Source organism: Hypanus sabinus, chromosome 6, assembly GCF_030144855.1.
Source record: "Hypanus sabinus isolate sHypSab1 chromosome 6, sHypSab1.hap1, whole genome shotgun sequence".
NCBI lineage: Eukaryota > Metazoa > Chordata > Chondrichthyes > Myliobatiformes > Dasyatidae > Hypanus > Hypanus sabinus.
The window spans coordinates 113,010,711-113,037,454 of NC_082711.1; the positions used below are offsets into that span (position 1 = coordinate 113,010,711).

Below are 26,744 nucleotides of genomic sequence, written 5' to 3' on the forward strand. Positions count from 1 at the left end.
TAGATCCTCAGAGATCTTGACACCCAGGAACTTGAAACTGCTCACTCTCTCCACTTCTGATCCCTTTATGAGGATTGGTATGTGTTCCTTTGTCTTACCCTTCCTGAAGTCCACAATCAGCTCTTACTGACATTGAGTGCCAGGTTGTTGCTGCGGCACCATTCACTAGTTGGCATATCTCACTCCTGTACGCCCTCTCATCAGCAAATTTTCAGATAGTATTTGAGCTATGCATAGCCACACAGTCCTGGGTCCAGCATGTAAGTGGCATCACAAACAAGGCACAACAGTAGCTCTACTTCCTTAGAAGTCTGCACAGATTCAGCATGTCATTAAACTTTGACAAACTATTATGGATGCACAGTGGAGAGTATCCTGACTGATTTTATCCTGACCTGGCATGGAAACACCAATGGTCAAGAACAGAAAACTCCGCAAGGACACCCACCATCCAGGCCAGGCTCTCTTCTTCCTCTTGCCATGGGATGGGGGTACAGGAGCCTTGGGTTCCACACCACCAGGTTAAGGAATAATAATCACCCTACAACCATCAGGCTTGTGAATCATCATGGATAGCTTCTCTCACACTAACTCTACCCATGACCAACCTCTCAAAGCTCTTAAGCACAGTAGATGTGAGTGCAACCTGGCGATCATCTCTGAGGCAACTCACCCTGCTGTTCTTGGGCACCAGTGCAACTGATGCTCTTTTTGAAGCAGGTGAGAACCTCTAACGACAGTAGTGAGAGACTGAAGATATCCTTGAATACTCCAGCCAGCTGGTTGGCACAGATTCTCAGTGGCTTTTCATTATTCCTGACGGCAAAATTCTACAGAAAACATGAAGGCTTTCTTGTCAGATTGCTTGCTTGTTCATTGCACTGAAAGTGATGGCCCTGTCAATGGAAGTGCTCAGAGAAAGGGAGGAAATGTTGATTTGTCAAGAGTGAGTTATTAGCTCCTCTGGCCAGTTCCACCATACCATGTGTAACGTTCTCCTTCGGGTGTAACGAACGCCGAATTTAACGTCCAGATAAACCACAGCCAATGCAAACCAGATCGCAGTAAGATTAACCATTTACTGTTCACTCTTCGCATTAACATATGGTGAAAACTGTTGATAAAACAATACAAGATTGATACAGTATTTGTTCCTTCCTTAATATCACATTTCAAGTGTAAATACTTGCAAAGGTGACTATAACTACATTACACTAAGGTGCAGTATACAGGGAGAGTTACCTGCTCCATTGACTACTTTAAATACACTTCCATGCAAACTATCCGCGACTCTTTAACTAACGAAAGCATAAACATTATCTACCGTCGTTACTTCTAACAGGATCGGCATTAACATCTTAGTTCAATATATCGATTATCTATTAACTTACAGCGTTGCTCTCACTGTGATTTCTCATGCCTGCAAAACTGCTTCTGCTCAGGTGAGCCTCGTGGAAAGCCCCCACCCTCGCACTAATTTCAAACCGGTGTTTTCCCACAAGACGTGGCGAAACTGGATGTGACGTCATCGCATGCCGATATATTTTACATGCAATGAATATACTTTAAACACTCCTAATTCTAACTAGAAAATACTATTGAATGAATTACTAAGCGAAAATATTATAAACTAAATAACTGTCGTAAAGACAGCACACCATGTGATGGCCGACCTATGACCTAAATCTATTTCTGCCTTTTCACCATACTCTTTAATATTTTTAGTAAACAGATGTCTATCAACCAGAGTTAAAATTACCAAATGGCCCATTTTTAACTGAGAGTTTCACATTTCTATTACAAAATTGTTAGTCAAGTCAAGTCACTTTTATTGTCATTTCAACCATAACTGCTGGTACAGTACACAGTAAAAACAAAACAACATTCCTCCAGGATGATTAAAAGCTGAATAGTGAGCTTTTTTTTCTCCCTTCAGGTCACACCTGATGAAAGGAGTGTGGCATTCAGCAGTAGGTGGTGGGTGTGGCTGCAGAAGAGGTTGATGAAGACAGCCAGGATGCTCCAAGGTCATGCTTGAACTTGCAGTGGGAAACCAGGGAATTGAACACAAGGCTTACTGAAGAAGGAATAAGATGAAGAAGGAATTATTCTTACTAGGGTAGAACAGATGGGGAGAGTATAAGGTTTACCTGGGTATAGAGGAAGACAGGAAGTCGGGCGAGGTTGGATCGCTTGGGGTGACAAGCCAACTTGGGAGAGATTGAGAACGGCTTCTCCAGTGGTGAAATCTAGACCCGGAGTGATTCTCCGTGGCAGAGCCCAGTTCCTAGTGCAATGTTCAGACAATTTGAATGCCGGCCCAGATAGTCTGGGGGTCTTTGCTCTGCATCACTAAGGATGTTAGAGCGCCCCAGGCTGCCATGCTTCAGGCCTGTGAACCTCACGGTGACTTGCCCCACTAATATGATGAACTGAATACTGAGGCTTTGGGCCTGCTTCTGGGAATTTGGATCTAAGAACTCAATTGGGTCAGAATGCTGTTGTTGCTTGCTTCTATAGTTTGCGTGATTTGTTTTAGTTCTTTTTCTCTGTGGGCATGGTGGGGGGGGGGGTTGGTCTTTTTTCTTTCAGGTTCTTTCAGGGTTGGTCAATTGGGTTCTTTCAGGTTCCTTGCTTTGTGATGGCCTGAAAAGCAATCAAATCTGAAGGCTGTATAATTTATACATTTGTTGATAATAAATGCACTGTGAATCTTTGCAAGTGAAGCTTATCTGATTCACAGATAACAGAAGGAAGATTCAGGACCCATATTTCATTAGTGACAGTGAAATAGCTCTTGTGTCACTGGATCTGTACCAGCAACCTTAGGTTCCAAGGTGTGTTTACAAAATCCATTGCTCAGGCAAACCTAGAACCAGTTACAGTATGTTCAGTTTTGTCTATTTAATTCTTGAAGATCAACTTAATATCAGTGTGGCAAAGAAAGAAAAGAGCTCAATTCTAAATATCTAAACCATTTGAATTCAATACTTTATGTACACTACTCACGCAGTGTGAGATGTCTGTGCACAAAGGAGTGCATCACCTCCCTGCTACATACCAGCCAGCTCTATCCATTATTGCTGCCTTAACTGCGAATGACGATCCATCATTGATCTCAGCAGCCATATCAGAATCCACAGAACTGCAAGATATTGTTGATTTGAGAGCTGCCCAAGTTGGAGAAGAGATCATCCTATGTGCAACATATAAAATGCTGGAGGAACGCAGTAGGTCAGGCAGCATCTAAATTGGGAAATAGATAGCTGACATTTCAAGTCATAACTCTTTTATCAGGACCAAGCCGGCCATAACTCTGACCTCTGTCTTCCATTATCGCCTCCATCTCCCAATCTTCTTGGGCTAGAATTCCACCCCCACCACCAATACTATTGTCTTCCGCCCCAAGTCTTCCTGCTCTTACATACCTTGATCTGCTCACTCTAGATATGTTCATCTTTAACTGTCAAAAGGACATCACCTATCTTAATTTCACCATTCCCCTTATCCACCTCAACCTCATCGCCTCTGAACGCACTGCTCTGCACCTTCTTTGGTTGTCCATCGGAATCCGATGACGACGTCCACTCCTTTAACAGTGAGATCTTTGATGACTATACGGTCCTATCCTGGACCCACAAGTTCTGTTACATGCATGACGTGTATATGTGGTAGTGGTGGTGGTGATGACAGCCATGGCTGCATTTCTCCTGGCTCTCTTCTGCTGTCTTCTGGTTGTTCTTTCCATCTCCAGAATACGAACCCCATCCCTACACAGCTGTCGCTGAGCGTTACGGTCAGCAGCAACATCCTCCAGGTCCTTAGGTCTGATCTTGCACTTCCTTAAAGCATTCTTCATCTGATCCTTACAGCGCTTCTTCAGCCCTCCAGCTGAGCGTCAGCCATGACGTAGCTGGCTGTATGACACTCTGCAGGGTAGCCGACATGCACCAATTTAACCTCACCATCAAACCTGCAAACGAGGCAGTGCTGTTACAGTATGGTGGACTAACCTCTACTGTGGCAGCAATGGATACCTCCTTTGACTTATCCCTGAACCGCAATGCTAGTGAGAAGTAGCAAGTCACTGTCTCCTGCACCATCAATGACTTTATCGTCTCCAGAAATCTCCAGTGTATAGCCTCTAACTTCATTGTTCTTCAACCCTGCTCTGCCTGTTTTTATCTCCTACTCAAGATTCACGAACCAAAGTAACCTAGTTTTTGCCTGCACCTGCCCTTCTGAACTTGTATCCTTTTATTTTAACTCCATCCTGATCCCCCTTGGTTCAGTCTCTTCCCATCTGTATCTGTGACACTGCATATGTTCTCCACTAATTCATTAAATCTACTCCCTGGCCCCAGCCACCTAATTTTCACCATGGACACTTCTACCGGCCATCAGGAACAGCTCAGGCTCTCCACTTCTTTCTGATAACAGATTTAATCAGTTCCCCTCCACCACCACCCTCCTGTTTGGCAGAACTGGTGCCCACCCTCAAGAATCTCTCTTTCCTCTACTCTGACTTTGAGTCCCGATGAAGGGTCTCATTGATATCCATATTCCCCCCCCCCCCCCCCAGTAGATGCTGCCTGAACCACTGAGTTCTAACAGCATTTAGTGTATTGCTTCAGGTTTCCAGCATCGCCAATCTTTATTGTGTAATATGTCCCTAAACACGGAAGAGGTAAGGACCAGTCAGTATGATCAGCAAGTACAAACTAATCAAGTTCACCCCTTCACTGAAGGTACATCCTGGCTAGTGGGATTTTAGAGAGTGAACTAGCTTTGGGTTTGTGGCAAGGATGGACTGGAGCACAGGATGATGTATGGAGTAAGACAGGACTGGAGGATGAAGATTTTGGTTCTGAATACTGGAAGAGCTCTCAGCCAATTTCTTCTACCACTGATAGTTAAAATTGGCTTACGTGCTTAATTTTTCTTCGGGGACCCAGGAGTGTGCTGCTCCTACACCTGACCTACCATTTCCGACTTTATCCTGGCTGTCAAGCCCACTGCACGTTGTTAAATTGCGGTCCCAGATCTTCAAGGGTTTTGTATCTCTCCTCCCTCTCTAGGGCTCGTTTCCTTTAGTTATTTGCAAGTTCTTTGTTTAAAGCATCAGATTAGTTTAGATGAGAAATTTGCCTCCTTTGAAGAGAGAAGCTATCCTTCCACCACATCAGTGCTGCAGTCACCTGCATCTCTTCCATTTTGCACACGTTTGCCTTCACTGCTTCCTCCTGCCACCCCACCAGAGATGGGGTTCCTCTTGTCCTCACCTACCAGTCCACCAGCCTCTGCGTCCAGCACATAATTCTCCATAATCTCCGCCATCTCCAATTGGATCCCACCACTAAGCACATCTCGACCACCCCCCCACCACTTTCCATTTTCTGTAGGGATTACTCCCTACATGACTCCCTTGTCTGTTCATCCCTCACCACTGATCTCCCTCCAGGCACTTTTCCTTCCATACCTGGCCCTACACCTCCTCCCTCGCTACCATTCAGTGCCCTAAAGAGTTTCAGGCAGCTAAAGTACATTTTTCACCAAGTTGATGATCTTCACTTTGGATGTTCAATCCAGCGAGTTCTTGATGTGTAGCCTGCTTCTTCTGAACTGGATTTTTAGTACCTTCATTTAATTGGACCTGACATGAAGAGAAGAAAAGATTGGTGGACTTGTTGCTATACAACATAGCTTTGCTTTGGCCGCAACTAACCCTAGCCAATTAAAATTGTTCAAAGTGCTTACCAATTTGCAACGCAATGGTGGGTAACTCACAGCTGCCTGCCCTGTCGAGTTCCTTCAGCATTTTGTGTGTGTTGCTTTAAATTTCCAGCATCTGCAGATTTTCCCACGTTTGGGAAACCCCATTTTGATTCTGTGATCACTGGTCAGAGGTAACCAAAGGTTATCTTACACAGTAGTATTTAGCAGACAGGAGAGTGTTGGAAGAAACTGGATCAATTCAAGGAGAATATGCTACTGTCGTAGTCATTAAGGGTGAACATGAAGGAGAAATCCAGGAGGTAAAGAGGCAAGCCCCAGCTTGTGTCCCAGTGTTACGGGAAAGTAGAGCTCAGTAACAATCCCTGCATCCAGACTGTTAATACTATGAGCATCATGGACGCAAGGAATTTCATTCTGTCCTGCTGTACATGACAATGATCTAATCTGATCTGCAAATTTTTTACAACTGGTTTATACAATGAGAAGGCCACAAACAGCACAAAAATTGCCTCAAAGTTTATTATCAAAGTATATCATGGGCATGGTGTAGTTTGTCATCAAAATGTCGGTTATAATCAATACCTGTACCTGGTTAGAAGCCCAAGAAGAGTTTATTCATCATATGCACTGGGAAAGCGCTAGGTCCTTTTTGGTATCCACTTTTATATTATTGGCTAGCTTACATCTTTTTTTCTCTCCTTATTGCTTTTTTGGTTGCCTTCTATTGGTTTTTCAAAGCTTCTCAATCCTCTAGCTTCCAACTAATTTTTGCCATACTGTAAGCCCTCTTTTTTTCTTTAATGCTGTCTTTGGCTTCCCTTGACACCCATGGTTGTGTCATCCTCCCAATGAGCAAAAGAAGTCAAACTGCAAATAAAAATAATGCTAAGAACATGAATAGTTCTTGAAAGGAGTCTACAGGTCATAGAATCAGTTCAGGGTAGTAGTGAATGAAGTTCAGAGGCCCGAAGATTGTAGGGCAATAACTGTTCCTGATCCTGGTGATGTGACCTCTGTATCTCCTGACCGATGCTAGTGGCAAGCAGAGAGCATGTTTTGGACAGTGGGAGGCTTAGATGATGAATGCCTGACTTCTATCAGAGGGTTGAGACCATGGCAAGTTTGAAAGATCAGAATGTTAGGCTACGTCCACACTAGACTGGGTAATTTTGAAAACGTCGACTTCACGTAAAAATGATAGGCGTCCACACCAAGTGTTTTTGAAAATACCTCCATCCACATTAAAACGGGTATTTCGGCGAATCTCCTCCTACTGGGCATACACAGGACACATCTACAGAAAACAATGACATGTCTGGTGTTGAATCTCACTGTGAAAGTCCGCGTTTGTCCAGTTACAGACTAGAAAAACTTAAAATGAAATTGCCAAACAACGGACAGCTGTTAGCTCTCATGCAGGAGGACTTAAAACTAAAAAAACAAATACTGGAACGTATGGAGGCAACCGACAGGGAGTTCACGGACAGATTGACCCGGCTGACGACGAACATTGAAAAACTGACCAACTCTGTTGCATTAATAAATCACCTTGTTAAATGTATAAAACATGTCTGCTTCAGTGTTTTCTTGTATTTCCATACAATGTTACATTAGGCTGTTACACATCTATTGTCGAGAAGTACTTGTATAAATAGGTAAACCACCTTCATATGAGCAAGGACAGAAAACAGGGCAAAGTGAGTATACTTATTTATTCAGTAAATTATGGGTCAAAGTATTTGGTGAGTACATTTCTAACTCTTCTGGCTTCAGTCTCATTGCCATCTGTTCTGAAATTGTTAGGTTGTGTGGGGGTTGCATTCAGGAAAACAATGAAATGCCACCATCTGTTCCAGTGTGTCATGACATCGTTTCTAGAAATGTCCGGTTACCCCGTCCACATTACTCCTGCCCAAGCGGCATTTTCAAATTTAAACACTCTGGAGGGCGTTTTAGAAAGGCTCCGTTTTCGGGGAAGGATAATGCCATTTCAGTGTGGACGGAGGGTCAAAACAAAGAGAAAAAGCTTTGGTTACAGATTTATCCGGTCTAGTGTGGACGTGGCCTTAGATTTGGCTCTGTGGAACTATGGCCAGGTCTGCCAGAAGTGATAATGTTATGCTTAAAACTGGTCAGTTTGCATAAGAATAGGCATCATCTCCCTTATCTGTAAACAGAAGGGGGAGGATGAAAAAAATAGAAGTTGGTAACACATTTCACTGTTAAATGTGGATCACAACATTCTGTCCAAGGCCATTTCCAACCAAGACAGAATTTGCTTTGGGGTGGTGATTCACTGGAGCCATAGCCACCAGGAAGATTTTTAGTTACAACATTTAAAACATTTGGATAAGTACATGGATAGAAGTGGATTTGAGGGAATTAGGCCATACGTGGACACATGGGTGGTAAACAGAAAGCTTCTCGTGAAATCTAGTGCCAGCTTGGTGGGCACCATATATTAGGCATTGGCAAACTGGGGTGCATGCTGGTTCTATGGCAGCCCTGAACTGTTTAGGGATAACATTACCTCTGTGTGGGACAAGGGTGTGGACACTTTCCTGCTCAGTTCATACTGGGAGAAAATGCGTGTATCAAAGTATCAACATACATCTGTTATCAAATAAAGTATAAATTATACACCTTGAGATTTGTGTGCAAAGCAAGAAACCCGAAGAACCCAATTTTAAAAAAAGACCAAAGAAAGAGGGAAAAAAACACACATATCATGCAAACGACAGCATTCCAAAACCTGGCTGAGTCCTTCAATCTGCTCCCTGGACCAGCTGGAGGAGTAGGCCCAGGCCTCAGTTTCAATTCATCATATCAGCGGGGCAAAAACGTTGCAAAACGTGCAGAGATGATAGCCACCAGAGAGTAGGATGTACTTCACACGAGAGCAAGCAAAATCAGACTGCCCTTCACCTCTGCACTCAGACTTTTCAGTCTATCTGGGCCAGAGTTTAAATTGGCCAAGCACTGGGTGGTGGCTCACTCCAGGACCTAAGCCCCAGCACAAGTAAATGATAAATCAACTGTCCAAAATAGGCTGTCAGGAGAGAATCACAATCAGTGTACACCAAGGGATTCCCAAACGGGTTTCCCCGAACTCCTTGCTTAATGGTATAGTTTCAAGGCAAAAACAAGGTTGGAAAACCTTGGTCTTCACAGCCCAAAGTAATGGGTGGTAAACAAAAAAGCTGCTCATGAAATCTGGGGTCAGGCAATGGTGCCCGCTCTTCTTTGTGTGTTGTACTGAGCCTTGTACCTTCACGTAGCTGATAGATGGCCGGGGGGGGGAACAGTGGTCCTGTCACCTTCACGTAGCTGAAAGATGGCAGTGGTCAGAAAGGAACACTGACATGCTCAGTGCATGTAACATGTCTACACCTTCTGGTTTGCTGCTGGTGGACTTGGTTGCAGTGGATCCAATCAAAGGTGTATTTTTTCATCTTGTATGCCTCTTTTACAATCAGAAGTCACTGCTGGATACTATGAACATCAAGGACCGCAGGACTAACCCATTAGCAAGTTGCTTGGTAGAGTAGATGCCATACTTATTGTGTATCATTATGTTGTCACCTGAACTTGTTGTGTACCATTGGATAGTGTGCAGTACAAATATATATCTTCAGAATCAGCCTTTAATCGCCAAGTACCTGTGCACATACAAGGAATTTACTTCCGGCAGATGTTGTCTCTCTGCTCATAACAATAATAATGAATAATATAAATGAAAGTATAGATTATACATACAAGTAGTGCAATCCAAGTAATAGTTATCCGACAGTTAACTGTTCAGCAAAGTGACCGCAGTAGGGAAGGTTTATTGTGATTGGAAGACCCTGCTGGACTATGGTAATGTAGAATACTGCAAGTCTGGTTCACTGATCCATTGGTAAGACTGATGGCAGGAGATTTGTGTTGCCTTGACTGTGATGAGGACTAGGCTGAGCTGCAGGATTGCCTATTGCAGCCGAGCAGGATGGGAGTTGCTGAGGCTGTGCTGGAGATCCCGCCGTGGGGCACGCTGTAATCTGTACTTAGATTGGGGGCTGGCCCTTCTGTGTTCATCCAGTGCTGCCCTCTAGTGTTTGTCTGTTGGAAGAGCAAGCTGGACCAGGACAACTTGCCATCAATTGTACAGTCATGCCACTCAGGGACTTGGCCTGTATTACTTATTTTCTTTGTGACTATGTTTTTCTGAAATCATAGCCATACGTGCTATTTGTGCTAAGTGCTTATGTGCCGTGTGCTGTGTACTGTTGGTAATGCATTTTGTACCTTGGCCCTGAAGGAATGCAGTTTCATTTAGCTATACAGTATTCATGTATGGCTGAATAATAATTAAACTTGAACTTGAATGCCTAGGACACAAAGAGGTCCATTTTGAGATATTTTCCTAAAATGCATACTGTACATACAGATCAGATCATTACACAGTGCACTGATGTACTTTGGTTTAAGATAGCACTACTGAAGTTGGGCAGCAGCCTCCTGGTAGTTTAAAAGGAAGGAAACACAACAACATCATTAACAACACTTTGAAAACTGTGCAAGGTCATGATGAGGTAGACTGTGAAGAGAAGAGTCCATCTTAGTGTACTAGGGGACTGTTCAGTGGTCTTAAAACAGTACAGTAGAAGCTGTCCTTGAGCCTGGTGTACAGGCTTTAAAGCTTTTGTATCTTTTTGCTGATGGAAGATGGGGAGAAAAGGGAGAATGTCTGGGGTGGGTGGGGTCTCTGATTTGTTAGCAGCTTTACTGAGGCAATGAGAAATACAGACAAGAGTCCATGAAGGAAAGACTGGTTTCCATGATGTTCTGAGCAATGGTCACAGTTCTCTTGCAGGTTCTTGTGGTTGTGGGCAGAACAATTGCCACATCAAGCCATGATGTATTGAGACTGAATACTTTGTCTAGTGTATTGAAAAACTAAATCGGTAAGGGTTGACAAGGACATGCTAAATTTCTTTAGCCCCCTGAGGAAGCAGAGGCTTTGGAGAGCATTCTTGACCATGGCATCTACATGATTGTATCATGACAGGCTACCGCGATGTTCACTCTGAAGACCTTAGATGTGGACAGGATCATGTGCACTGCCACCTTCCTGAAGCCAATGACCAGCACTTTTGTTTTGTTGACATTGAGCAGAAGGTTGCTGTCATGATACCATGTCACTAAGCTCTCTGTCTCCTTGCTGTTCTCTGATTCATCGTTATTTGAGATGCGGCTGTGACGGCAATATCAGCTGAAAACTTGGAGATGGGATTAAAGGAGAATCTAGCCATGCAGTCACGAGTGTACAGGGAACAGCACAGGGCCCTGACGTCACAACCTTGTGGGGGACAATCGTTCCTGCTGATTGCGATCTCTTGGTCAGGATATTGAGGATCCAGTAGCAGAGGAAGTGCTGACTCCAGTCTTGAATTTTGTAGATGGAATTGTCTGGAATTAAGGTAGAGTTGTGGTCAATAAACAATAGTCTGACATAGGTGTCTTTACTATCCAGATGCTCCAGAGATGAGTAGAGGGCAGGGAGATGGTGTCTATAATATTCTCTTACGAAGCATAAATACTGTTCATGTTTCCTGTATGACCATGAAGCATTGTCCAGAAGTGGCAGCATCCTAGACTGTGATCCTTCTCCACAGTGGCTGCACCAATCCCCAGTACGCACTCCTGCACCTTAGAACGTGCCACTTTGCAGCATTCACCAGTGGACATCTATAGACACAGGAGGACCATTTCCAAGTAAGTGAGTTTCCATCAGCAGCAATAAGTGATCCCTGACTCAGTACATGTCCCAGGAACAACCAGTGAGGACAGAGCCCTGTGTTTTGTGGCTCAAACATTTTGGCAAAATGTACAGGCCACCATGAGGTGAACAATTATCCCGTCAGCACTGCAAGGGAAACATGCTCAGGGGTGAAACCACATCAGTGTTCCCTCACTGGTGCTTGTCTGAGACTTCTGGTGACAAAGAATTCTGCCACATGACTCTGAGGGTCTGCTTGTGGAATCATCACTATATCTTTCTCCTACAGACAAACTGTACTCAGCACAACCTGATGGAATAGTCTTTCTCCACAGGAACCTTTCTATAGAGGACGGATGGTGTGATGTCTAGAGGAATAGGACTTTGCTTAACAATAAAGCCAGACCCTTTCTTCAAATCACAGACAAAACCTTGGCACCTTGTGATATTTTGTGTTTTTCTCCTGTACTTTGCATGAGGCTTGATGCAGTCACACGTCAGGGTGAGGGCTATGGAGACACAAGAGACTACTTATGTTAGATTCTGGAGCAAAATTAAATCAATGTGCTGGAGGAACTCAGTGGGTCTGACAGCATCTACAAAGGGAAGGGGACAGTCGACATTTCAGGTCAGGGCCCTGAATTTGGACTGAAAGGTAGAAAGGAGATGGCTGGCATAAACAAAGCAAGGGGGATGGTTGGAGCAGGAGCTGGTAAGTGATAAACAGGTGAAGGAGCGGTGACAGGCAGACAAAGGAGGGAAGAGCAGGACTACCGACAACAAAGGGCTGCAAGTAATGGAACAGGATAGGAACATGGCACATGGAAACCAAATAAGAGAACTGAGGAGAACAGTAAGGAAAGGGGACCCTGTGGGAAGAGTGCATGGGTGATGGGCAAATGGAGTAGGTGGAGATGGGGTAAGAAACTGAGTGATGAGGCCTTGCTGGGGGGGGGGGGGGTGTAGATCAGAAGTAGATCTGAGTAGATCAGAAAGAGTGAGTTAAGGCATGGGGGAAAGCAGGTTACCTGAAAGTGGAGAATGCCCTGTTTGCGCCATCAGGTCATCGACAACTTAGGCAGAATATGATGTGCCATGTACTTTCTTTCTTTGGAGACCATGCATGAATTACAACCTGATGGATGAAATCCATTTTTAATTTCCAATGAACAGACGATGGTGACTGCCATGGTTGGGGAGCTGGATATCGACCACACCACTGAGAGCACCTTGTACCTGCTGACTGCTTCTTGTCCACCATTGTGGGGAAGTACTGCCCCCAGATTTCCAATTTCCATTTCACTGAACGCAGAACCTACAACAGTACATGCCTTTGGCCCATGAAGTTGTGCCAACCTTTTAACATCCCCAAACATCAATCTAACCCTTTCCTGCATCCCACATTGTCCTCCATGCTTTCATCTATGTGCCTATCTAAGAGTCTCTAAAATGTCCCAAAAATGCCCGTCTCTAGCATTACCCCGGCAGTGCATTCCACACATCCACTACTCTCTGAAAAGAAAAACTACCTCTGGCACCCTCCCTATAATTTCCTCCATTCAACTTTATTTATGCCCTCTTCATTAGCCATTTCTGCCCAGGGAAAAAGGTGCTGGCTGTCTACTCAGTCTATGACTCTTGTCATCTTATACACTACCTCACCTCTCATCCTCCTTCACTCCAAAAAGAAAACCTGTAGTTCACTCAACCTATCCTCATAAAATATCCTCTCTAATTCAGACAGCGTCCTGCACCTTCCTTAAAATCTCCACATCATTCCTATAATAAGGTGACCAAAACTGAACACAATAATCCAAGTTTGCCCTAACCAGTGCTGCAACAATACCTCAAGTCTCTTGAACTCAGTCCCCCGACTAATGAAAACAAACACATAATATACTTTCTTAACTACCATATCAACATGTGGCAACTTTGAGGGATCTAGGGCATGGACTCCAAGATCCATCTGTTCCTCCACACTGCTAAGAGTACTGTGGTTAGCCCCAAACTTTGCCTTTAAGTGTGGCCTTGTCTATTCCAAATTTGCCTCCTACTTGCCGTAGATTCTGGACTACAGAGCGCACCTGATTAAAAGCCGCACGCTCTAATTTTAGAAAGAAAATCAATTTTGTACTTGTACAGGCCGCACCGGATTTTAAGCTGCAGGTGTCCCACGTTGTAATATGAGATATTTACACAGAAAGATATTACACGTGAGGATTTTTTAACTTTTAATTAAATCCGTATGGTAACATAAACAAATACATATTGCAAATGCTTTTTTTCGAACACTGCCTGTAACACATGCGTATCGGTAACACACAAATTACGTTGCGTATACTTTTTTACTGAACAGTGCACGAACAACATTCCAATATCTCCTAACGACTGGTAAAAAAATATATATACTGCAGCCTACCAGGAAAAGTTATTGATTGCCTTTAACTTAAAAGCTGCATCATATGCTTTTCTTCGAGTGTTTTCCATGTTGATGAGGGTGAGTACAAATGACTGATTTACAATAATTTAATTGTGAAAGTGCGCTTGATTTATCGTACAATTTCATTGGACCTCTGTGAACTACTCATCAATTTTATTGGTCTTGCTATGATCCCAGCCCCCTCCTTTGTGAGAATTGCAAGAGCACCCGTTGAGGGGGGGGGGGTCAGTAGACCCAATTGGAGAGAGAGAGAGAGAGAAACGTGCCAAATTGCACGTCCCACCCGGGGTACAGAATAAGACGACAGCGACTATTGTCTCATGGAGACCACGTGAAAAGCCCTCGGGCAAGGTGGGCTGGTTGAGAGAGAGATTGCATCATCCCAACCTGATTGACACCTGCGACCCCGTGAGGAAGTATAAAGGAGAGTCTCAGGGGGACAGCCCCTCAGACACACCAAGAAGACAAGAGAGTGATCCCGCAGCAGCTGGAAGCCATTCTGAAGGAAGCCATGTGCGTTAGATTCTGGGATTGGAATTTGTGGCTGGAATCACAGAAAACCGCTTTTAACTAACATCGGGGTGAGGAAACCAACGCTCCCCCGATTTCACGGAAGATTCATCAAGACTCGGCAAGTTCTTTCTCTTCTCCCCCAATCTCTCTCTCTCGGTCGCCCCACGTGAAACCCAGCGATTTTCAAAGGGCTGAGGCCAGCAGACTTTCTGAGTGACTTTTATATTTCCAATGGACAATCTATTAACCCCTAGACAACAGCAGAGCTCACTTCTTAATGATGATTATTACTATACCCGCACTTTAGATTAAGTGTTGACGATGTGCACTATCTGAATGTTTGTATTAACCCTACTTTTGTGTCCCTTTATAAATAAAACGTTTGAAAATAGTGACATCAGACTTCAACGGACCTCTCTATCTTTGCTGGTAAGTTCTCCAGTTACGGGATTCATAACAGTCTACTGTTACGAGGCAAAATGTTTTTGGCGGCATGAAAAAAAAACATGCATTAGCCGCACCGTAGTATAAGCCGCAGTGTTGCTGTAGTGTTCAAAGCGTGGGAAAAAAGTAGTGGCTTATAGTCCAGAATTTACGGTACCATATCAACATGTGGCAACTTTGAGGGATATAGGGCATGGACTCCAAGATCCATCTGTTCCTCCACACTGCTAAGAGTACTGTGGTTAGCCCCAAACTTTGCCTTTAAGTGTGGCCTTGTCTATTCCAAATTTGCCTCCTACTTGAGTTTGACTTGGGGACACAGCACATTTCCCCTCCTGTCACAGAGTGACTCAGAGCAGCTTGCCTACATATTACAATGACATGGAGTTGCAACTCATCTGGATGTAGAAAATAGCTGCTGTGAAGTGAAGGATCAGTGAAAATCTCTACTGTTCTCTCTTTCAGGTTTAGTATCACCGGCATGTGTCATGGAATTTGTTGTTCTGTGGCAGTAGAAAAACACAATACTTTTAAAAACTATAAATAAGTATGATAAATTAGAATTGTTGAGTGTGTGCCTTCAGTCTCCTGTACCTCCTTCCTGATGGAAGCAATGAGAAGAGGGCATGTCCTAGGTGATGGGGACCCTTAATGATTTTTGAAACATGGCTCCTTGAAGATGTTTAGGATGCTGGGGAGGCTCGTGTCCCTAACGGAACTGACTGAGTTTACAACTTTCTGAGGCTTCTTTTGATATTGTGCAGTGACCTGACTCTTCCCCCCGCCCCCCATACCAGATGGTGATGCAGCCAGCCACAATGCACTCCACAGAACAGAGCAAATCTCCTCAAACCCCGAATGAAACATAACAGCTTCTGAAAGCCACAATTCTGGGATTATATGTATAATTTGTTAATTATACAGAAATGCAGGTTCTCTTGATTAAGTTATCAGTTCATTGACAGAAAGCCTCCTTTAGAATCGTCCAGTGAGACAGGAGAGCCCTGTAATGCGAGTATTTCTTACAATCTATCCTTTCAGAGTAGTACTGTTTCCTCCCCTCATTCTCTTCCTGATTGTGTCACTCTGAATCGGATCCCGCCCATGCTGGTTATAACAGCAAACTGTAAGTCACTGACGACAGCATCTACACTCAGGGATTGCTAAAGTCCGGGAGCTGACAGAAAGACGGTGAGTCTGATGTACTGCCCTTCTCTATATCTAGCAGGCGGTTTTAACTTTATGCTACTGACTGTGTGGGTTTTCTTTAATGTACGGAGTGTTTTCCTCCCCATGAACCACTTAATTATACTGCAGCATGTTCACTCCAGTGTAGACAAAATTCACTTAACCCTATATTCCAAGGCATTAAAAGAAGCCCTGGGCTGATGTACTAATAAAGAGTTTTCCAGCACGTGGTTAGAACAAAGGTGAGAAGGTAAATTTATGCTATTGAAAAATGATCCGGCTGTTTAGGGCCTTTGAATTACTTCGGGACCATAAACTGTAGCACCTTTGAAGTATGGTCACTGTTGTAATACAAAAACTGCAGCAGCCAGTCTGCACAGCAATTTACAATTATTACTGTCATTTTCACCACATATTCTCCCATTAGTGGTTTTTAGTTAAGTGTGAATATTGGTCAAGACCAGGGGGAAAACTTGCATCTTTTACTTAAAATAATGCTGTGGCAATTTTTTAACTTCCTCTCTACAAGATGAATGTGGCTTTGGTTTCAGTTCAAAGTAAATTTATTATGGAAATACCTGTACGTCAGCATGCACAACCCTGAGATTCCTTTTCATGTAAACACAGTAAGCGCACAAAAAACACAATGAGAGTCTGCACCGAACAAGATGGACAAACAACCAATATGCAAAGAACAGCAAACTACAAATACCAAACTATTTATTAATCTTCCATGAATCATTAGATTTCGGCATGGTTCCAGAGGGCTGGAAAATTGCAAATGTCATTCCACTTTTCAAGGAGGGAGGGAGGCAGAAGAAAGTGAATTATAGGCCAGTTAATCTGACTTCTGTGGTAGGGAAGATGTTGGAGTTGATTGGTAAGGATGAGGTTTCAGGGTACTTGGAGGTACATGACAAAATAGACCAAAGTCAGCATGGTTTCCTTAAGGGAAGATCTTGCCTGACATATCTGTTGGAATTCTTTGAAGAAATACTAAGTAGGATGGATGAAGGAGAATTGGTGGATGTTGTGTACTTGGATTTTCAGAAAGCCTTTGACAAGGTGCCACACATGTGGCTGCTAAACACGATGGTATTACAGGAAAGATACTGGCATGGATAGAGCATTTGCTAATTGGCAGGAGGCACAGAATGGGAATAAAGGGATCCTGTTCGGTTTGGCTGCCAGTGGCTAGTGGGGTCTGTGTGGGGAACCGTTTCTTTGATTGTGATATGTCAATGATTTAGGTAATGGAATTGATGGCTTTGTGGTCAGGTTTGTGGGTGATATGAAGATAGGTGGAGGGGCAGGTAGTGTTGAGGAAGCAGAGAGCAGATTAGGAAAATGAGCAAAAAGATAGAATACAGTGGTGGGAAGTGTACGATCATGCACTTTGGTAGAAGGAATAAAAGCACTGACTATTTTCTAAATGGGGAGAAAATTCAAGAATCTGAGGTGCAAAGGGATTTGGGAGTCCTTGTGAAGGATTCCCTAAGGGCTCATTTTCAGTTTAAATCGGTGCTGGGGAACGTGTATGCAATCTTAGCATTTATTTCAAGAGGACTAGAATACAAAATCAAGGATGTAATACTAAGTCTGTATAAGGCACTGGTGAGATCTCACAGAGTATTGTGAACAATTATGGGTCCCTTATTTAAGAAAGGATGTGCTGACATTACAAACGGTTCAGAGGAGATTCACGAGAATGATTTTGGGAATGAAAGGATTATCATAGAGCAGTAATTGAAGGCTCTGGACTTTAGAAGAATGAGGGGGAATCTCATTTAAACCTATTGAATGCCTGGATAGAGTGGATGTGAAGAGGATGTTTCCTTTGGTGGGGGAGGGGTCTAGGAGGGCACAGCCTCAAAGTAGAGAGATGTCCGTTTAGAACAGAGATGACGAGGAATTTCTTCAGCTACGGGAGACCAAGTCACTGGGTGCATTTAAGGTGGAGGTTGGAGGGTATGGGGAGTAGGCAGGAGCGTGAGGTTGAGAGGAAAATTAATCAGCCACGAGGAAACGACAGGGCAGACTTGATGGACTGATTGGCCTAATTCTGCTCCCTCCTCTTATGTTCTTATGAAAGGCAAAAAATAATAAATAAATGAAAGATAAATATTGAAAAGTGAGATGAAGAGTCCTTGAAACTAAGTCCATTGGTGAGGTCATGACATTCAACAACATAATGCTCCTGAGTACCACACTGTATTGGTTATTGTGCCTAAATCTTTGGTGCTGGGCTGGAATTGACACCCTTCTGTCAGTGTTAAAGAGCAGATGTATAGTGACAGCTGCTGAACAATCCCTGTCTGCTCTTTTTGCAGAACTTTAAAAATAAGTGCAGCCAGCATTGCAAGAAAGCAACAAAAATGTTCATCGTGTTAAAGAGCACTTGAGTGATGCAAACAGTGGTTGTTTTAAGTGCGATTGCTTTTAAAAAAAGTGGTTGTTCTGTCCTTCCACACATTAACTAACACCTGCAAAGCCTGAATGCACATTTCTGAAAAAAAGGCAGAGCCACAGGCATAGGAGTGTTGCAGACTTCAGAACTGTGAAAGCCACACTTCTAACCATTAACATAACGACATGCACGTCATATCGACTTTAGCATAAAACGATGTTTTGGCCTAGGCCCTAGAGGAAACTAGCCCTGCTGTTCAGACAGTCTACTACAGGCTTGCTCAGTTCATCAAGCAGCTGCTTGTACTGTGCTGTGTTTGCAATTTCTCTTCCTTTTCAAATTTGTGTGATGAAGATGGTAAAAAGAAATGCATGCATAAGAAACCAGTGCTGGAATTACTCAAAGAGGAAGGCAGCATTTGCCGAGGGAGAAACAAGTGTTAATAACTTCTAGGAAAAGTTAAGAGTCAAATCTGCTTTAGATCACAGAGAAGGGCTAAGGGGGAAGAGGGAAGAGACAACAAGGAATGTCCGGGGGCGGGGGGAGGACAGAGGGCATGGTTTGAGAATAAGGGGTAGGTTATTTAGGACAGAGTTAAGGAAAAACTTCCTCTCCCAGAGAGTTGTGGGGGTCTGGAATGCACTGCCTCGGAAGGTAGTGGAGGCCAATTCTCTGGATGCTTTCAAGAAGGAGCTAGATGGGTATCTTATGGATAGGGGAATCAAGGGATATGGGGACAAGGCAGGAACCGAGTATTGATAGTAGATGATCAGCCATGATCTCAGAATTGCGGTGCAGGCTCGAAGGGCTGAACCTATTGTCTATTGACATGCAAGTTTAAATAACATGCAGTTGTGTTTGCTGGCTGACGGAAGATGATGAAAGCATGATCTACCAATAAGAGGTGCAAAAACAAGATGAATGATAAAAGTGGAAGTAAACTTTAAAAATATGATACTGAAACAGTGAATTACAAATAATCAATTTTAAACAGTTGTGTGAAATCTGAAATAAAATGGAATTCGGACATATTTAGCAGATAAGGTGTCATTGGTTGAGGGAGTTGTTGCAATTTGATGACCTTTCATCTGATCCTGTTGTTTCTCATTGAAAAGTTCAATTATCTTTAGCCTTCCGTGGGCTTATAAGGGTTTTGGTCACTAAACTATCTGCTGAGATATAGACTGAGAAGTCGAAGAAATGAGGACCGTCAGAGTTGACAGCAAAGGTGAAACTTTCAAGCTTTGAACGATAGCATGAAAAACCAATAGTGTAAGAGAGGGAGTGAAGTAATACTGGAACAAGGATTGTACTGTATAAAGAGGCAGATGCAACTTGGGATACAACCCACAAATTTGATTGGAATAAAAGAAAATCTTGTTACATGTCAGAGAATACGTACACAACGCTGGAAGAACTCGGCAGGTCAGGCAGCATCCGTGAGAAAAGAGTAGCCAATGTTTCGGGCCGAGACCCTTCATCAGGAATGGGGGGGAAGAGAGGGCCGAAGCCCAGTAATAGCGATAGGGGAGGGGGTAGGGCCTAGAGGGGCCAGGTGGAAAACCAATCAGGGGAAAGATAAAGGGGGAGGGGTAGGGGATAAGCATGAAAGAACTGTAGAGATAAAGAAGCAGAAAGTTGAAAGGGGAGAGAGGCAGAGAGGGACCTGGGATAGGAGGAGGGGGAGGGAATTACTGGTAATTGGAGAATTCAATGTTCATACCACCAGGCTGGAGGCTACCCACCCTGCCCAACGCAAAAATACCATTCCCTATTCCCAGTTCCTCCGTCTCCGCCACATCTGCTCCCAGGATGAGGTTTTCTGTTCCAGGACTTCTCAAATGTCCTCTTTCTTTCAGGATCGTGGTTTCCCTTCTGGCGTCATCAAAGATGCCCTCACCCACATCTCCTCCACTTCCCGCACTTCAGCCCTTAACCCATCCTCCTGTCACCGCAACAGGGACAGGGTTCCCCTTGTCCCCACCTACCACCCCACCAGCTTCTGGATCCAACCCATTATCCTCCGCAACTTCCGCCACCTTCAACAGGACCCCACCACCAAGCACATCTTTCCCTCCCTACCCCTCTTAGTTTTTCGCAGGGATCGTTCCCTCCATGACTACCTGGTCCACACATCCCTCCCCACAGAACTCCCACCTGGCACTTATCCCGACAAGCGCAAATGCTACACCTATCCCCACACCTCCCCCCCTTACCACCATTCCGGGCCCCAGACAGTCCTTCCAGGTGAGGCAACACTTCACCTGCGAGTCTGCTGGAGTCGTCTATTGCATCCGGTGCTCCCGGTGTGGCCGCCTCTACATTGGCGAGACCTGACGCAGATTTGGGGAATCGCTTTGTCGAGCACCTACACTCCATCTGTCACAATAGACAGGACCTCCCGGTTGTCACCCACTTCAACTCTGCCTCTCATTCCCATCTAGATATGTCCATATATGGCCTCCTCTACTGTCATGATGAGACAAAACTCAGGTTGGAGGAGCAACACCTCATCTACCATCTGGGTAGCCTCCAGCCTGGTGGTATGATCACTGAATTCTCCAATTTCCGGTTATTCCCTCCCCCTCTCCCTATCCCAGGTCCCTCTCTGCCTCTCTCCCCTTTCAACTTTCTGCTTCTTTATCTCTACAGTTCTTTCATGCTTATCCCCTCCCCTCCCCCCTTTATCTTTCCTCTGATTGGTTTTCCACCTGGCCCCTCTAGGCCCTACCCCCTCCCCTATCTCTATTACTGGGCTTCAGCCCTCTCTTCCCCCCCATTCCTGATGAAGGGTCTCGGCCCGAAATGTAGGCTACTCTTTTCTCACGGATGCTGCCTGACCTGCTGAGTTCTTCCAGCGTTGTGTACGTATTCTTTGATCCACAGCATCTGCAGTTGTATTTCTGCGTCTTGTTACATGTCAGCTGGCATTCAGCCACATGAAGAAGGATGGTGGTGAAATAGGATCAGGTTGGCCGAACAGTCTGTTCCTGTGTTCTCTTCTGTGCTTTGGCTTCTGCTCAAGCTCACTTCCTTTTCCAGTTTCTGCTGCTAGAATTTGTAGCTGTACTTGGAAAATATTTCACTCAGACTGCGTCTGCAAACATCTTTCAGCGAGGAGTCCACAAAATCCCTTGCTTGATTCTCAGACTATGATGATTTATTCAATCAGCTGTTGTGTGCTATGTTTTAGCCCCTTCTTCCTTTCCACATTTTGCCTTCCTTGGTTTACTTTATTCAGCATCTGGTACCAGACTTGATTTTCTTTTCTGTTTTTGCATATTGTTATTTTGTTCTCGTTGGTTGGGATGCACTTGGTGTTTTATGGGCATTTCTCATTGCCACATTGTAGGAAGGATGTGAACAAGCAAGAGGCTGCAGAAAAGATTCAGAGGAATACGCTTGGACTGGAGAACTTGAGCTACAGGAGCAATTGGACAGAGTGGGACTGTTTTCCCCAGAGTGGAAGGTGTTTCGTAGTGACCTTATAAAGGTTTATAACATTTTGATGTGCATAAATAGGGTACATTCAGCAGTCTTTTTTCATTCATTATGTGCTGTGTCATATTAACGTGGGTGATCATGGACTTTCCATGACCATGATTGTTCTTGGCAAATTTTTCTTTCTTTCTTTTTAAATCTTTTTATTAATTTTTAAGCAAACATAAATGAAACATGAATACAGAGAGTTTGAGAGTACATAGTTAATAGTTTAAGTAGACATTCAAATATATGATAATCAATATATAGTAACCTCCCAAACTCATAGTATTTATGAACAAAAGAAATTTAAAAAAAAACAAAAAAAGAGGGGAAAAAACACTAACCAACATGGGCCATTGCATAATGTCAAATATATACAGTAGTGCCAATAACTCTGAACCTCCATCCAAATAATTAAGGATAATAAAAGTAAGGTTTAGGAAAAGACTATTTAACTCATATGAAAATGTTGAATAAATGGTCTCCAAGTTTCTTCAAATTTAACTGAAGGATCAAAGACAACACTTCTAATTTTTTCTAAGCTCAAACAAGAGATACTTTGAGAAAACCACTGAAATATAGTTGGATTAATTTCTTTCCAATTCAATAAAATAGATCTTCTAGCCATTAATGTAACAAATGCAATCATCCGCCAAGATGAGGGGGATAAACGATTATTATCCGCCATTATTAAACTGAAAATTGCAGTAATAGGATGCGGTTGGAAATTGATATTCAGAACTATTGAAATAATACTGAAAATATCTTTCCAGTAATTTTGCAAACAAGGGCAAGACCAAAACATATGGGTCAATGAAGGAACATCAGAATGACATCTGTCACAGGTTGGATTAACATAAGAATAAAATCGAGCAAGTTTATCCTTAGACATATGAGCTCTATGTTCAACCTTAAATTGTATTAGGGCATGTGCTCTTGGCAAATCTTTCTGCAGAAGTGGTTTGCCATTGCCTCCTCCTGGGCAGCATGTTTACAAGACAGGTGACATTTCCACCCCGCCACCCAGGGTAGAGGTGGCATAGGTTTAGGGCAAGAGGGAAAATGGAACCCGAGGGGCAGGTTTTCATTACAGAACGTGGAGGCTGTGTGGAATGAGGAGGGAGTAGAGGCAGATATAACAATTAAAATACACTTGGACAGGTACATGAAAGAAAAATGACTGTGGGCCAAATGCAGGCAAATATGATTAGCATAGGTGTGTGTCTTGGTTGGTATGGATGACTTTGGCCAAAGGGAAATCTTTCCTGCTTTATACCTTTATACTCCATGAATCTGTAGTGACAATTGCAGTAGCACAGCAGCGCCTCCACTTCCTTAGGAGTTCTGGAAGATTTGGCTTATTGTCTAAAACGTTGACAAACTTCTATGGATGCGCGATGGAGAATAAACTGACTGGCTACATTGCAGCCTGGAAACACCAACATCCTTGAATGGAAAATCCTACAAAAAACAGTGAATACAGCCTAGTCCATCACAGATAAAGCCCCCCTAACCATTGGGCACATCTACATGAAGTGTTGTCACAGGAAAGCAGCATCCATCATCAGGAGCCCCCCCCCCACCACCCGTCACACTCTCTTCTGGCTGCTGCCATCAGGACACCCTGATAGACTGATTATTGTCACCGGTGACTTTAACCATGCAAACCTCAAGTCAGTGCTCCCCAAATTCCATCAGCATGTGGACTTTGCAATGAGAGGGGCGAACGCCTTGGACCTTGCTTACACAAACATCCCTGACGCGTACCGGGTGGAGGCCCGCCCCCACCTCGGATACTCAGACCACATCTCTGTTATGTTAATCCCAGCATACAGACCGCTCGTCAGACGCTCCTGAAGCAGGTGAAAACCTGGCCAGCAGAAGCCATCGCTGCTCTTCAAGACTGCTTTGAGCACACTGACTGGCACATGTTCAGGGAGGTTGCAACCGATGGCGACTCTACCAACTTAGAGGAGTACATGGTATCAGTGACCAGCTACATCAGCAAGTGCATCGATGATGTCATTGTGTCCAAGACCATCACTACACACGCTAACCAGAAGCCATGGATGATAGCGGAGGTGCGTGCGCTATTGAGGACCCTTGACTCTGCTTTTAGAGCCAATGACAAGACAGCCCTTACAACAGCGAGGGCCAAACTGTTCCGGGCCATCAGAGGGGCAAAGCGTGCACACACCCAGCTAATCCACAGCCACTTCCAGGACAGCTGTGACACGCAGCGCATGTGGACGGGCATCCAGGACATCACCAACTACAGAACAACATCACCGGACTGTTCGGGTGATGCCTCCCTCCCAGATGCGTTGAACAACTACGCTCGTTTCGAGGTGTTAAATGACATGGTGGCGAGGAAGACCACTCCTCCTCCAAATGACTGGGTGCTGTGTCTCACTGTGGCTAATGTGAGGAAAACTCTATGCAGGGTCGACCTACAGAAGGCTGCTGGGCCAGACAATATTCCTGGCAGAGTGCTCAGAGGGTGTGCAGACCAGCTAGCAGATGTTCTCACTGACATCTTCAACATCTCCCTGAGCAGCGCCATCGTTCCAACGTGCTTCAAGGCCGCCACCATCGTCCCTGTGCCGAAGAAATCTTCACATCCATCATCATGCGGTGTTTCGAGAGGCTCATCATGAGGCACATCAAGACCCTGCTAACCCCCTCACTGGACCCTTGCAGTTCAAGTATTGTCAGCAGACAACGCCATCACCACCACCCTCCACCTGGCCCTCACCCACCTGGACAAAAAAGACACATACGTTCGAATGCTGTTCATAGACTTCAGTTCAGCATTCAACACAATCATCCCTCAGAAACTGATTGGAAAGCTGAGCCTACTGGGCCTGAACACATCCCTCCGCAACTGGATCCTAGACTTCCTGACTGGGAGACCTTAGTCAGTCCAGATCAGAGGCAGCATCTCCAACACCATCACACTGAGCACAGGGGCCCCCCAGGGCTGTGTGCTCAGTCCACTGCTGTTCACTCTGCTGACCCACGACTGTGCTGTAACACACAGCTCGAACCACATCACCAAGTTCGCCGATGACACGACTGTGGTGGGTCTCATCAGCAAGAACGATGAGTCAGCTTACAGAGAGGAGGTGCAGCGGCTAACGGACTGGTGCAGAGCCAACAACCTGTCTCTGAATGTGAACAAAACAAAAGAGATGGTCGTTGGCTTCAGGAGAGCACAGAGTGAACACTCTCTGCTGAAAACTGAAAACTGATCTCCGTTGAGATCATTAAGAGCACCAAATTTCTTGGTGTTCATCTGACGGAGAATCTCACCTGGTTCATAGCCAAGAAAGCCCAGCAGCGTCTCTACTTTCTGTGGAGGCTGAGGAAAGTCCATCTCCCACCCCTCCATCCTCATCACATTCTACAGGGGTTGTATTGAGAACATCCTGAGCAGCTGCGTTACTGCCTGGTTCGGAAATTGCACCATCTTGGATCACAGGACTCTGCAGCGGATAGTGAGGTCAGCTGAGATCATCGGGGTCTCTCTTCCTGCCATTACAGACATTTACACCACACGTTGCAAACGCAAAGCAAACAGCATTATGAAGGACCCCACACACCCCTCACACAAACTCTTCTCCCTCCTGCCACCAGGCAAAAGGTACCGAAGCATTCGGGCTCTCACGACCAAACAGTGCCACAGTTTCTTATCCCAAGCCATCAGACTCCTCAATACTCAGAGTCTAGACTGACATCTACATCATTTATTATTATATTGAAATTTGTCCTCTACTGTGCCTATTGCCTTGTTTATTATTTATTTATTTATTTATTTATTGATTAATGTGCTGCCCTGCACTGTTTTGTGCACTTTATGTAGTCCTGTGTAGGTCTGTAGTCTAGTGTAGTTTTTCTGGTGCTTTATATAGTCTTGTGTAGTTTTGTGTTGTTTTATGTAGCACCATGGTTCTGGAGGAATGTTGTTTCATTTTTACTGTGGACTGTACCAGCAGTTTATGGTCGAAATGATAATGAAAAGCGACTTGACTTGAAGGAGGTACAGGAGCTCAGGGCTCACACCACCAGGTTCAGGGACAGTTATTACTCTTCAACCACCAGGCTCTTGAACTAGGGGAGATAACTTCACGCATCTTCACTAGCCCCATCATTGAAATGTTCCCACAGCCAACGGTCTCACTTTTAAGGACTCTTCATCTCATGTTCTCAATATTGATTTATTTATTTTTTATTTCTTTCTGTATTTGCATAGTTTGTATCATTTGCACACGGGTTGAATCCCAGGTTGCTGTGGTCTTTCATTGTTTCTGTTATGGTTGTTATTCTGTTATTGAGATTTATTGAGTTTGCCTGCAATCTCAGGGTTGTACAGTATATGGTGACATTTGTCCTTGCATAATAAATTGACTTTGAACTTCACACTGCTAATCTTCATTAAGAGGGAATATTAGTCACTATATTACAGCAATCATTGTTAGATTCACCAAAGTTTGAGAACCTGTGTTAGGTTTGTCACAGGGAGCTACACACCCTTTTGTGTAAAGCTAACCAGTTGGCTAATTATATCCCAGAGTCACCAGGCCAATCCACATCACAGAACCTTGCGGAGGGCAGAAAGAAACAAGGGAGGGGAAGGGGTGAGAAAGCTGCAAAGATTCCTGGAGAAGAGTCAGATAGAGGGGATGGGATATTGACCAATTCTGCAAGATTGTCATGTTTTTCATGTAAATCCCTACAAGAAGGTGAATTTTAAGGTGGTATATGGTAACATACAG

The 26,744-nt window shown here is 44.2% G+C and overlaps 1 protein-coding gene across 3 annotated transcripts in view; it reads left to right on the forward strand.

Moving 5' to 3' along the window:
- The window catches only part of LOC132395763 (protein-methionine sulfoxide oxidase mical3a-like), a 180,195-nt gene that overhangs the window by 30,253 nt on the left and 123,198 nt on the right, over positions 1-26,744 (forward strand). The window contains exon 1 of one of the 3 annotated variants that reach the window (XM_059972759.1): positions 15,989-16,082. The exons of 1 other annotated variant lie outside the window; for it this stretch is intronic. The gene's annotated coding sequence lies outside the window, so the exon portion shown is untranslated. Of the gene's footprint in view, positions 1-15,988; positions 16,083-21,859; positions 21,980-26,744 lie in introns of those variants that run through there. One more of the 3 variants, XM_059972760.1, reaches the window with a different exon arrangement.